The sequence below is a fragment of the Papio anubis genome, chromosome 9, assembly GCF_008728515.1.
Source record: "Papio anubis isolate 15944 chromosome 9, Panubis1.0, whole genome shotgun sequence".
NCBI classification, from domain to species: domain Eukaryota; kingdom Metazoa; phylum Chordata; class Mammalia; order Primates; family Cercopithecidae; genus Papio; species Papio anubis.
This window is the reverse complement of record NC_044984.1, coordinates 91367594-91380971: the sequence shown is the minus strand read 5'-3', so window position 1 is coordinate 91380971 and position 13378 is coordinate 91367594.

The window sequence follows — 13378 nt, the reverse complement described above, 5'->3', positions numbered from 1 at the left end:
TTTCTCTTCTTAGATTTTAGCTTTACACAATTCAATTTCACACTAAACACAACAGAGATGGCTGAGACAAAGCAGGGAGACAGTGAGCTGTTTAATATACATTCTGGAAGAAAATAATGCCATTCTTTTCTGAGCAAATTCATATAAACTTGCCCACCTCTGTAAATGAATAAAATCGTTTTTGAATAAATAGTCACCATAAATTTAAATGTTGCAAAAATAAATCCCCCAGATGTTTTGTGTAGCTTCAAGAGTAACAAGCTGCCAAGGCATTTACTCTGAACATAATATCGTACTCTACAAGAATACATTGAGCACCAAACACAAAATATTATTATACAGAAGATACAGCACATTTCATACTTTTTAAGGAGACCTAAAGCCTTGAGTGCAACCTCTCGGGAATATAAAGTCAGGCAAATAAACTTTTAAATACATTTAAAAAATGGGTGCTGTTTGCTTGACTCTAGAGTTAAAACTGAGGAGAATTAGAGATTTTTCAGTCAGGGGCAAATTAACAACATCGGGTTTAATTTTTCAATGTTTTTAAATAAAATATTATAAATGTTAGTTGTTTGCAAATAATAGATTTCCATAACATCTAAATAGATACGAAATATATTAAATAAAAGTATTTCCAGTTCGGATGCCAGGAATCACAATTATAGACTATAGAGACCCCTTACTCAACAGCTTGGGCAACACTGTAGAAACTCAGAAAAAAAAAAAAAAAAAACCCAACAAAATTTTTTTGAGACAGCTGTGCCCTCTGGAGGTGGCACTTGGGAATTGAGTAAATCGTCCCTAAACCAATAACAATGACTTTCCTAAAGAATTGAACATGCACTTGGAAATGCAAAGACGGCTTAGAAGGTTTCATTCATGTTCCTTTCTTTGTGTCAAACCAGTTTTCAATGAATACTAATTTAGAATTTCAATTTAAAAGTGTTCAAATGGGCACAAAACATTTTGGTAGACGGGATTAAAAGCTTGTGTTCAATATCTGGAATACAATGATTAGGAACATGCTGGATATTATGAAAAGAAAGAACAGTGGTTCCAAATCAAATATCCTCAAAACTGCTTTCGGTGAAATGCATGGAGCTATGGCCTAGCCTCTTCCCATCCCTCTTCCCCCAACCTTCAGAGGCAACTGATTTTCTTTTGTCCTATCTTTTCAGAATAATTCACCACCTCTGCTTTTTTCTATTTGTCTTTTTATACTCGATTCCTAATAAATGGAGCTAAATTTCACCATCTAGGGAATATATTATTCCAATGGGAAAAGTAAGAGATAAATATTTCTTGATGGAGTTTTAGAGAGAGAAATTAATAAAGTTGGCTTTGTGTGCTCAGAATTTCAATAGGCCAAATAAAAGATAAATAATAGAACTAATTATGCGGGTGGGGGTAGTGAAAAACATTCCCCAAAGTAGATTTTACTTGATGTTAAAAGCAGAACAAAGCCGCCACTTTTAAAGAAAGATGGGATCTTCTTGATTGTAAGTTTTGCCTTGGATGTGAGGGAATGTTGTGTTTTTAAAGAAACTAGAAGAATTAAGTAAAAGTGCCACACCGGTGGAGAGTCTAATTACGTCGGCGTGGAGGAGAATAACCCAAATATCAGTGGGATGCGATAATCTTAAGCAAACAGGTTCCCTGACGCGCTGGGAGTGCACGGCCTGGGCTGCCCCGCGGGACTGGAACAAAGAAGGTTCGGAACGAAGGAGCGAAGGTCCCGGCTTCCCATTCATTTGGGCCGCGCTTGCGTCGCAAGTTCTGGCCGTTGTTCCAAAGGCAACTTCACACCCCAAGCCCACTTCCTCCCTCTTCCCCAAAGGGAAGCGACGGACCTAGAGTTCCTAGAAAGAGCCTCGCCCTTGCTGGCTTCCGGCTGCCTCTGGTTCCAACCCGGGGGGCAATTCTTAACTCAAGTTCTCCTGCTCCTTCTCCCGAAAGTGCGCCCCCTACCCCTGGCTCCTTAAAGAGGCCAAGAGGTCTCCCGAGGAACAGCAGGTCTCAAGGATGACTGCCCTGAAACCCACAGGTGATATCCAGGTCGCACTGAAGGTGCCCGCTCAGCACTTCCAAATATGAAAGCAAACATGTAAGGACGCGCAAATAGTTTGGGGCCGACGTGGTCAGCCCTCGCCCCTCTCCCCGTCCCTGTCCCCCAGGGCAGCGCACCTGCCCCGCACCCCCGCACAGATCCGCTCACCTGCGCGTCTGCTCATGGGGCCGCTGCGCCGTCACCCGAGCGCCGACAGAGGGCGCCCAGGGCGAGCCTCGCCGCCCGCAGCCGGCGCTACTGAGGGCTTAGGTTCCAGGTGGGGTGAACAGTAGAGCCAGGGAGATGGCAGTGTGATCTGATGGGGGAGGGAATCTGGGTTTTGGCTATCGGAGATGAATTATTTAACTGGTCTGAAGCCTCAGGTTCCTCATCAAAGGAAATGGTCATAACACTAATATCTAAGCCACAGTTACCAGTTATGATCGTATATTCATTCATTCCTTCATTCATTCATTCATTGACAAGAAATACACTTTGAGGTCTTCACTGTGTCCCAAGCATTGTGGAGACACAAGGGGTGCCCTAGAAATCAAGTTAGACCCAGCCTCTGCCCTTTTGAAAAGTACAGGGATTGTATGGGATTCACCTGGGGTAGTGTAAGGGGGCTTGGCAGGTGGGTCTTCTTAGCCCACCTCCTAGGACACGCTCAGCCTTCGGAAAATGTTGGTGCTTATTAATTATTATGACGTGCTAGTGTCGACATCAAGTGCTTCCTCCTCCTGCAGTACAGGGGTTTAGTTCATTCCTGGTCTCCTAGAGCTGAGCACAGCCTTCTTTACGTTAATAGCTCAGTGAGAGTTTGATGAATGAATGGTGTGACTGAATAAGCGCGTACCTTGAATCTCTAGAGGAGGGTGGAAGTAATGGAAGGGAAAAAACTTGCCACCTATAAAGCAAATAGCACTGGGGCTGGAGTGGAACCTTCAAGGTAACTTTCCTTCTGGAAGGGGCCTTGCATCTTTGAAAGACTGGCCACTTTCCCAAGAAAAATGGAGTGTCTTTCAGCTAAGAGAGATGTGGACCTGCTCAGGGGCCAATCTCCAGTCCAGATCTTCCTCATTAAAAGCTTTCAATGACATTCTCGGTGTTAACTGCCTCCTGCCCCCTTTTTAGGTATGTTTAGGGGTTTCCAATGGGTTCAGGAGACCAAAAGCTTTCCCTTGGAATTCTCCCTCAAAGGAACTGATCAGAGATGACAACTTAAACTACTGAAGGGAGTCGTATGTTTGTAAAAACAGATCCTGGACAAATGGGAATGTTCCTTTCAACTCATTATTAAGTGTTTTAAGGTATTAACTTCTCAAACAGCGTCTGAAGAAAGGCAGTCTGTCTCCTTTTTCTATCTAGCCCAGCTGAGACTGGTTTTTTTCTTTAAAATACATTTTATAAAGACATACTCGTCTTCCATTGCTATGTAGCAAATTACCACAAATTTAGTTTAAAATACTACATATTCACTATCACACAGTGTTTGTGGATCAGGTATCTGGGCACCAGGTTCTTTTTGCAAGGTGTCACGAAGCTGCACTAAAAGTGTTGGCTAGCTGCATAGTCATCAGGAGGCTACACTAGGTAAATACGCACTTCTATGGTCCCTCAGGTTATTAGCAGAAGTTATCTCCTTGAGGTTGTATGACTGAGGTCTCACTGTCTTGCTAGCTGTTGGCCAAGGATTACTCTCAGCTCCAAGAGGCCACTCTGGTTCTTGCTATATGGTCCCTTCTATAGATCCTCTCACACTCCCAATCTCTCTCTCTCTCTCTCTCTGTTTTTTTGCTTTTAATGTTTTATTTTATTTTATTTTTTATGTTCCAGGGTACATGTGCAGGACGTGCAGGTTTGTTACATAGTTAAACTTGTGCCATGGTGGTTTGCTGCACCTATAAACCCATCACCTAGGTATGAAGCCCAGATGCATGAGCTCTTTTCCCTCATGCTCTCCCAATCTCTTTTAAAACTCACCTGATTTGATCATCTCCTTTTTGATTAGTTCAATCCAAAATCCACTGATGAGGAGACTAATCATGGGAGTGGTATCCCATCATATTCATAGGGGAGAGGATTACGTAGGTGTCTTAGTCAGTTCAGGCTGCTATAACAAATGTCATTGATTGGGGGCAAAAGAAACATTTCTTTCTCACAGTTCTGGAGGATGGGAAGTCCAGGATCGAGGTTCCCTAAGGGCCAGCCATTTGGGTTCCTATTGAGGGCCTTCTTCCTGCTTTGCAGAGGGACCTCTTGTCACTGTATCCTCCCAGGACAGAGGGAGAGATTCTCTCTCTCCCATCCCTTCTTATAAGGGCCCTAGTCCCATCCTGAGGGCTTCACCCTTAGGGACTAATTGTCTCCCAATGACTCTGCCTTCTAACACCATCATATTGCATATTAGGGCTTCCATATATGAATCTGAGGGTCACAAATTCATGTATTGAATATATTCAGTCCATAGCAACAGGACAAGCATGCCAGCGGGTGGGAATCTTGCAAGTCATCTCAGAATTCTCCCTACCACAGAAGAAAACAGAGAAAAATAAACCAAGAAAATAGGAAGTTCTAGGGATGTGCTAATTTACACATATCAGATTTCTACCTAAAATAACAAATGTCTGAAAGCCAGGGTGCCTGCAGGGCCTAAAGCACCCCTGCTTTCTACCTGGTCTCGAGCCCCCTTGGCACCCTCCAACCTCTCGTTCCCCTCCTTCAGGCCTGTGCATGACTGGGAGTAAGAACCAACGCTGGAGCTCAGAGGAAAAAGGCATTTATTGGGGGATCAGAGGGAAAAAAGGCCACTGACCTCCCCCCCACGGTGCCTCTGACTCCAAACCACAGCAGCAGTGAAAAGTGGAGGGGTCAGGAAGCCATGCCTGGGTTCAGAGCCCAGCTTTGCCACTTATTCACCATGTAACCTTTGAGGCCTAATTTCTGAATCTTCGTTTCTGCGTCTGCAAAATGAGAAAAAGATTTCCCCCAGGGTTATTGTCAGCTTTGGGTGATGTAATACACCATGCTTAACACAACACCTATATGGTTAGAGTGAAATCGTTGGGAAAAATTAAAATCCACTAAGGAAGCAGCTTAGAGAAGGAGGAGCTGCTGTTTCTCATTGCATCTACTGGATGCTCAACACAGTGCTGGAAAGCGTGAATTTGGACCTTTAGACATGTATGATCTAGTTGGAAAGACAAGGCAATTTACCTGGTAAACAGCTTAACTTTCACAGAGAGATGGATTGTGAGGGCCAAGAGTTTTCTTTCTCAAGAAGGACTTTTCACCCAGGACCTGGATGTGCTAGGCCTCACCAGATGTTCAAGCCAGGACTGTGGAGGCCTGTTCTGCCTCAGCAGCTCACCTTGCCGTGGCCAGAACCCTCATGGCGATCAGACCTAACGTCCTTGAAGTCTCACACAGAGAAAGACCTACCCAAGGGACCCTCAGAGACACACAGCCAGCCAGAAGTGCTCAGCCAGCAGTCGGGGGATGGCTCCGTTGGCCTCTGCTGGGTAAGAAGGCATCAAATCAGGCTGCCTCAGAAAACCTGGTGGGACCAGAGATGGCTAAAGATACTCTATTGTTTTCCTACTACCACTGTAATAAATTGCCCCAGATTCAGTGTCTTGAAACAACACAGATTTGTTATCTTACAGTTCTGAAGAGCAGAAGTCAGAAGCCAGTTTCACGGGGCTAGCATCAAAGTATCAGCTGGGCTGCATTCTTTCTGTAAGCTCCATGGAAGGATTGGTTTCCTTGCCTCTTTCAGCATTTAAAGGCTGTTTGCACTACTTGGCTCTCGGCCCCACATCGCTGGGACCTCTGCTTTCTTCATCACATGCCCTTCTCTGACATTGACATTCCTGCCTCCTTCTTGCAAGGACCCTTGTGATTACATTGGGCTCTCGAAGATAATCTAGGGTATTCTATCTCCAGATCCTTAACTTAATCACACTGGCAAAGTCCCTTTTGCTGTAAGGTGACAGTCACAGGTTTCAGGGACTGGGATATGGACATTGCAAGGACTCATTGTTTTGCTTAGCACAAGTGCCAATTTCCTTCTTTGAGTCCTTCCTACACCCACCACCAAATGATTCCAAAAACAAAAAAAGAAAGAACTCACTTCTAGCCATTTACCTGATCCACCCCCTACAAACAAGCAAGTGGGGGATTCAACACATTTTCAAAGAAGTAGGTTTGTTGAAGTTTTCAAGAGAAAAAGATGCTGTGCTGCAGACGTCACAAGGGAATAACTGATCACTGAAGCGTCCTTCTAAACGTACCTGATAGGGCACCATTTAATAAGATCTGAAGACAGAACCTGTATTTTAACAGCACTCTGGCTTTCTTCACTCCAATGTTTGCAAACAAGTGTGATCATTGCTAGCACCTATGTTTCCCCACCCTGCTTTCTAACTATTCTGTAAGTTGACTTGATATTACATTTTTTTTGACAGTTCAGCGACAGGCACAAATTAGTTCACTGTTACCATGGTAACAAAGGCACCTCAAAACAGAGGGAACAAAATAAGATTACAATAAAAGGAGGAAAGGATAGTCCAAATTGGCATTCATGAGTCATTGTCCAAGTGTATTCGAGCACCAGCTGGCCACGCTTTGGGAGCTGTTTCAGTAAGCACCCCCTGAGTCAGTCAGTCAGCAGGGGAAGCCTCCCACGTGAACAAGAATGCTTTTCTCCTGCAAGCGGCAATGGTTCAAAGTTTCTCGAACCTTCTACTCTCCCTTACTTATGCATTTCTGTTATTTGGATTGTCTCCTTTGTTTTTCATCTCCTCCTGCTCTTCCCCTTCTGAACACATTAGTTACTATGGAAACATTGGTGTGAATGTCAGAAGGCTCAGCTCAGAAATGCTTCATAAAGTCAATTTATAGAATGGTCTGACATTTATCTCATGTTCGGGAAATTTAGAGAATTTGTTATATTCATACCACGGACAGAGGTGGGTGGTAAACACTGTGCTATATGTAGATTTAAAAATTTGTTTTATATACACTAAGAAAACACTAGGTTTTGTCTTTTAGGAAAAGAATAGCAACAAAAACAGGAGTCTGGTTTGGGATTTGAAATTGGACTCACTTTCCATCAGTTTGAGAAGGATTTCCACTTTCTAAGTTTGTAAGGCTGACAGGAATCTCTTGTGCCTAAATAAAGGCCTTTTCAAAAAAATATGGTTAGTTGTGTTTTTTTTAAACTTTAACTTGGCAATAAAACAAATGGTATTATCCGTAGTAATATACACAGGGCAACCGAACACAGAAATGTTAATGTTCATGCTGTAGAAATTCTCACTTTACTAAGGGGAATTTTAGGGTTAGTGTTACAGTAAAGAATAATAATTATAGCTGACAATGACAGCACATTTACTGCGTCAGGCTCCTAGGTAATTGACGTGTATTAATTTGTGTTCTCTTCATAATAAACTGATGAGGTATGTGCTATTGTTGTATTATTTTTACCCATGAGGAAACTGAGGCACAGAGAGGGTCAGTAACTCATCAACGTAAGCAGTGGAAACAAGAGTCACACCAAGGCATTCCAGTTCCAGAGCCTGTGTGCTTCACCATCGTGCACAATTGCTTCTCATGAAAAAAGTAAAATAATACTAACAACATATCCAGAGAGAGGGCTTTGCTTATCAGCTCTGGACTAAAAAGACAGTCTGGGCATGGGCTTGAAGTATGGCATCTCTGAAGCTATTGCCCAAAACCTTAAGGCATGCCACATGGTAGCTGAAGATACGATGGGTTCCTAACGAATGACGGTTTGATGATGAGTACAGTTTAGGTTCAATTTGGTTTTAGACTCGCAGGCTCTTCCATATTTTGTTATATAAAAGAGTAAAAATAGTTTGCTACCATAAGCGGGAAAGCTAGAAACAGCCTAAAATATATTGAACGTAATCCCATTGTATTCCACCAGAAGAATTTTAATTACAAAGAAAATCCAGGGTCAGTCTTTTCCGTTTTTTTGCCACCCAGTGTTTCCCATTTCCTCTCGCCACAGCTCCTGGTTTGTCTGAGAAAGCTCCACCTGCTCAGTCCACCTGCTTGACCTGCCTGGGCCCAGAATGAATCAGGTGGCCCAAGCCTAACCCAATCAGGACATCACATACCCCTGACCTCAGTGATTGGTTCAAACGTGGTCATGTGACCCAATCACAGCCAATAAAATGCCACAAGGTTTTTGCTGGGAATGTTAAAACAAGAATTAAATTGAGGCAGGTCCCAGTGCAGTGCTATTTACAACTAGTTAATCACAACCAGTTACAGATTGCCTTGTTTCTTCTCCACTCCCACTGCTTCACTTGACTAGCCTAAGAAAAAAAGAAAAAAAATTAAAATGCAAAATGAGCCGCTTTAGCCATCTTTGCCACCACAAGGGGTGACCTAAAGCATACAGACAGAGGCCATTCGAAGGAGAGATTGAAACCTTGGGAACACAAGGCATGCGAAAGATTAAGAAAACCCCAGCCAAAGGCATCATTGGAGCCCTAAACACAACCATGTCCAAAATCTGCCTGCTAGACTTTTACATTATTGAGACAGTCACATCCACTTTTTAAAATTTAAATCTGAACACATTTGAGCTGATTTACAACAAATAAAGGAAGGCCGAATGGACACAATATGAAGCAAGGCAGACCCTACGTCTTGTTCACCTTGTTCACAAGCCAGCAAACCTGTCCTTATCTGAGATTCCAAAATCCATAATCTTGTGAAAACCAAAAATTTTCTTGCAACTCATTTGATGACAAACCAGACATGACAAGTATAAATAATGAGGAATCTTTATCCCACTTAATGTCACTATTCCTCTGTTTTGTTGCTGAACAATTAATGTTTCTGATTACAGGATGCTGCACAGACCCTATCAAAAGTGTCATGGTGCTGGCTGAGCACGGTGGTTCACACCTGGAATCCTGCACTTTGGGATGCTGAGGTAGGAGGATTGCCTGAGCCCAGGAGTTCGAGACCAGCCTTAGCAAAATGGTGAGACCCTGTTTCTGCAAAAAATTAAGAAATTAGCCGGGCATAGTAGCACATGTCTGTGATCCCAGCTACTTGGGAGGCTGAGGTGGGAGGATTACTTCAGCCCAAAAGGTCGAGGCTGCAATGAACTGTGTTTGGACCATGGCACTCCAGCCTGGGCCACACAGGGAGATCCTGTTTCAAAAAAAAATAAAATTATTTAAAAAGTGTCATGCTATACAAGGTATATAAACTCTTATCTTTAATACATCCCCCAAAATTATAAATCTGAGGCTGCACAGACTTCAGATAAGACTGTGAACTTCTAGCCACATTATAAATTGAATGAATTAATCTAATAAATAAGCACCTAATCTCTAAATAGGATGAAACCTGAGTTAGCTAATGACATTATTGTGAACCACAAGATGAAGGCACCCTTGATACCAAAATCATATTGAAAGTCAAATTATGCTTGCATGCCAGCAGATATACATCAAACCAAACATCAGCTTGATAAATACCAGGACAAAGTGAAAATCCTTAAGTTCAGGACAAAAGCAAAAGGAATCAAATGTCTCAAAGAATAGTATCAAGGAAGAGCTTTGAGAACAGATAATCTGGAAAAAGAAGAGAGCCCATTGCCTGACTCCACACCAAGTTATACCATGCTCTACTATCACTAAATCTAAAATAGAAAAGAATTATGGGCCTGGCGTGGTGGTTCACACCTGTAATCCCAGCATTTTAGGAGGCCGAGGTGGGTGGATCACCTGAGGTCAGGAGTCTGAGACCAGCCTGGTCAACATGGTGAAAACCCATCTCTAACTAAAAATACAAAAAAACTAACCGGGCATGATCGTGGATGTTTGTAATCCAAGCTACTCAGGATGTTGAGACAAGAGAATTGCTTGAACCCAGGGAGGCAAAGGTTGAAGTGAGCTGAGACTGTGCCATTGCACTCTATCCTGGGCGACAGAGTGAGACTCCGTCTCAAAAAAAAAAAAAAAGAATGATGATGCTGAGTGAATGTGCTTATGACATTAACTAAACCTTGAAATACATATTCCATGTCCACGTGGGATTTATTCTAAGTCCTCCTGAGATCTCATAAGTATAAAAAATGTTATTTACTTTTTATTTGTGTGTGCAGCCAAGAAAACTATCATACTAAGTAATATCAAAAAGAGTCCTGGAAATTAATTAAACATTAGAGTCATAACTCATGTGTTACTCAGCACCTAAAACAGTAGCTAGTACAGAGTGTGTATTTCATATGTCCTTTATTAATAAATGAAATAAATGCTACATTCTGATACCTTTGCCATCTGACAACATGGAGAAATTGTCAATGGGACAACTGATAGAGGGAGTAAAAAAAACTAAAGAAGGAAAAAGATTCTCAGGGTTGGTGACTCTGCTAACATGGAAAGATCCTTCTTGGTCTCCCATCGTTGTAGAAAAAAAAAAAGTTTAGATCAATGATCCCTAAGATGCCTTCTAACCCTACAATCACATAATTTTTTGCATTAAAATCTAAAAGGGTACAGCTGGAAGTCTATGTGACTTACTTAAAACACTGACTAATACAGTATGGCGTCATCCCTAAATTTGGAAAAGACTCTTGAAATTTGAAAGAGAAATGCACACACACACACAGACATACAGACACACACACACATATGACAGATATCTATCTTATCTATCCATATATATTTATATATTTAAGAAAAAATTTCTTGCACTTAGTATCTTACTACAAAGAAATGGTACAAACCTGATAATTTGTCTGGCTCAAAATGGCCCACACAGTAGTCTGAGAAACACTGAATCCTTATCTTCCTGTTCATGAAACTTCCAGTGACAAACCACCAAGTTATAAGAGCCCATCCAGCTTTAAGACCTCCTCTCTCTCTAGCCATCCTCAGCACCCTGCCAAATTTTTCTTTTTTTTTTTTTTTTTTTGAGACGGAGTCTCGCGCTGTCGCCCAGGCTGGAGTGCAGTGGCCGGATCTCAGCTCACTGCAAGCTCCGCCTCCCGGGTTCACGCCATTCTCCGGCCTCAGCCTCCCAAGTAGCTGGGACTACAGGCGCTGCCACCTCGCCCGGCTATTTTTTGTATTTCTTAGTAGAGACGGGGTTTCACCGTGTTAGCCAGGATGGTCTCGATCTCCTGACCTCGTGATCCGCCCATCTCGGCCTCCCAAAGTGCTGGGATTACAGGCTTGAGCCACCGCGCCCGGCCTAATTTTTCTACCTCCATGACATTGCTCCAATCCAACCTCTCTTTTCCATGGAATAGTCCTTAAGGGCCACACCCTACTCCAGGCTTCCAATCTTCCAATCTGCCTTGCATATAATTTTTTCCTCCAATCTTCCTTGTACATGATTGCTAAACTGATTTTCCTAAGAAAAAGTTTTTCCTCCAATCTTCCTTGCACATAATTGTTAAATTGATTTTTCTAAGAAAAAGCTTTGATCCCACCACTTTGTTTCAAAATGTCCAGTAGCTGCCCATGACCTCCACATTTTCTTGTTTTCTCTTACCTCCCCAGCTGCCCCTTTCCAATGTCCAGTACTGAAGCACTCTCCTCTACCTGTCCTTAAATTGTTAGAATCCCTTAAACCCTGGTCATAGCTCCTCTTCTTATTCTATTCTGTCTCCCTAGGTGACCTCATTACAAGGCCTTCATCAACATCTAGATGCCACTGAATCTCATTATGTATTTTTTAAATTATGGTAAAATACACACAAAATTTACCATTTGAAAGCGAACTATTCACCATCATTGAGTAAATTCATAGTGTTGTGGGACCATCATCAATACATAGTTCCAAAATTTTGTCATCATCCCAAATAGAAACCCTGTATCCATTAAGCAGTCACTCCCTATTCCCCCACCCTGCTAACCACTAATCTCCTTTCTGTCTCTGTAGAACTGACTATTCTGGGTATTCCAAATGCAATGTAAATGGAATAATACAATATATAGCCATTTGTGTCTTACTTCTTCACTTAGTAGAATGTTTTCAAGGTTCATCATGTTGTAGCAGGTATCATCACTTCATCCTTTGTATGACTGGACAATATTCCATTGTATAGATATATCATTTTGTTCATTCATTCATCTGTTGATGGACATTTGGATTGCTTTTACCTTTAAACTATTGTGAATAATGCTGCTATGGGAGGGTCCGGTTTCTTTATAGCAGCATGAGAATGAACTCATACAAGACACCAAACAACCTTACAAGGTTGATAATGTAGCCAGCCATGTTGGAGAAGCTCAAATGTCAAAAACTTCAGCCAGCCTCCAGCTGACAGCCAGCAAAACTCCAGGACCCTCAGTCATGCAGCCACAAGGAAATGAATTCTGCCAACAACCTGAATGACCTCAGAAATTAATTTCTCCCCAGTCAAGCATCCAGATGAGAATGCAGCCCTGGCCAACACCTTAATTGTGGCCCTGTGAGACCCTGAATAGATCGCTGAGCCATCCCAGACTCTTGATCTAGAGAAACTGTGTGATAATCTATGTGAGTTGTTTGAAGATTCTAAGTTTTGCCTGATTCATTATGCAAAATAAATGCAGACTCTAAGTTAGATAAGATGTTTTTACTGTTGTGTTGTCATGTGTTTTTTACATTTTGTCAAAATGGCTTAAATAACTAACCCTTTAGATATTTAACTGACAGAATACACTAGTTAGAACAAAATTTAAATGTGTTTCTAGCCAACTCCCAGATAATGTAAAGTGACAATATAATACTTCACCTTGATGTGCTTTACTTTACATTAGGATGTGTAACTTTTGGTTATTGTTGTTCAGACTCATTCTTAGCAGGATTTTTTCTTTTTGTTGTTGTTGGATTTTAATGAACCAGTTGCTCTCAGATAAAGAAAAAAACAAAGAAACATAGCAGCTTTAGGGATCAAAACACAGCCATAACGACACAAATAGGAGAGCACATTTACTGCACAACACACGATAGCACATAAAATAGTCAACAGCCTGTTTTTATCTCAGTGTGGTCCTTGCCTTTACAATTTGAGTCAGCATCTTCCCATATGAATAATTTTATAATAGGGAGTTGATGACCCAGTATCAAAGAAATCATTGCTATGACTGATATGATTAATTTATATATAATAAGAGCAAAGAAGGGATTCAGAACCTCTATGATAATTTTAAATGAAAATATTATGTTTCAGGTTATATTGCTCATCTTGATTACAAAATAAACTCACAAGTAGATAATAAACACATATGTCTACATATGTTTATTTTATAACATTATAAGTTTGTAACATTCCTTATAACTTTATGA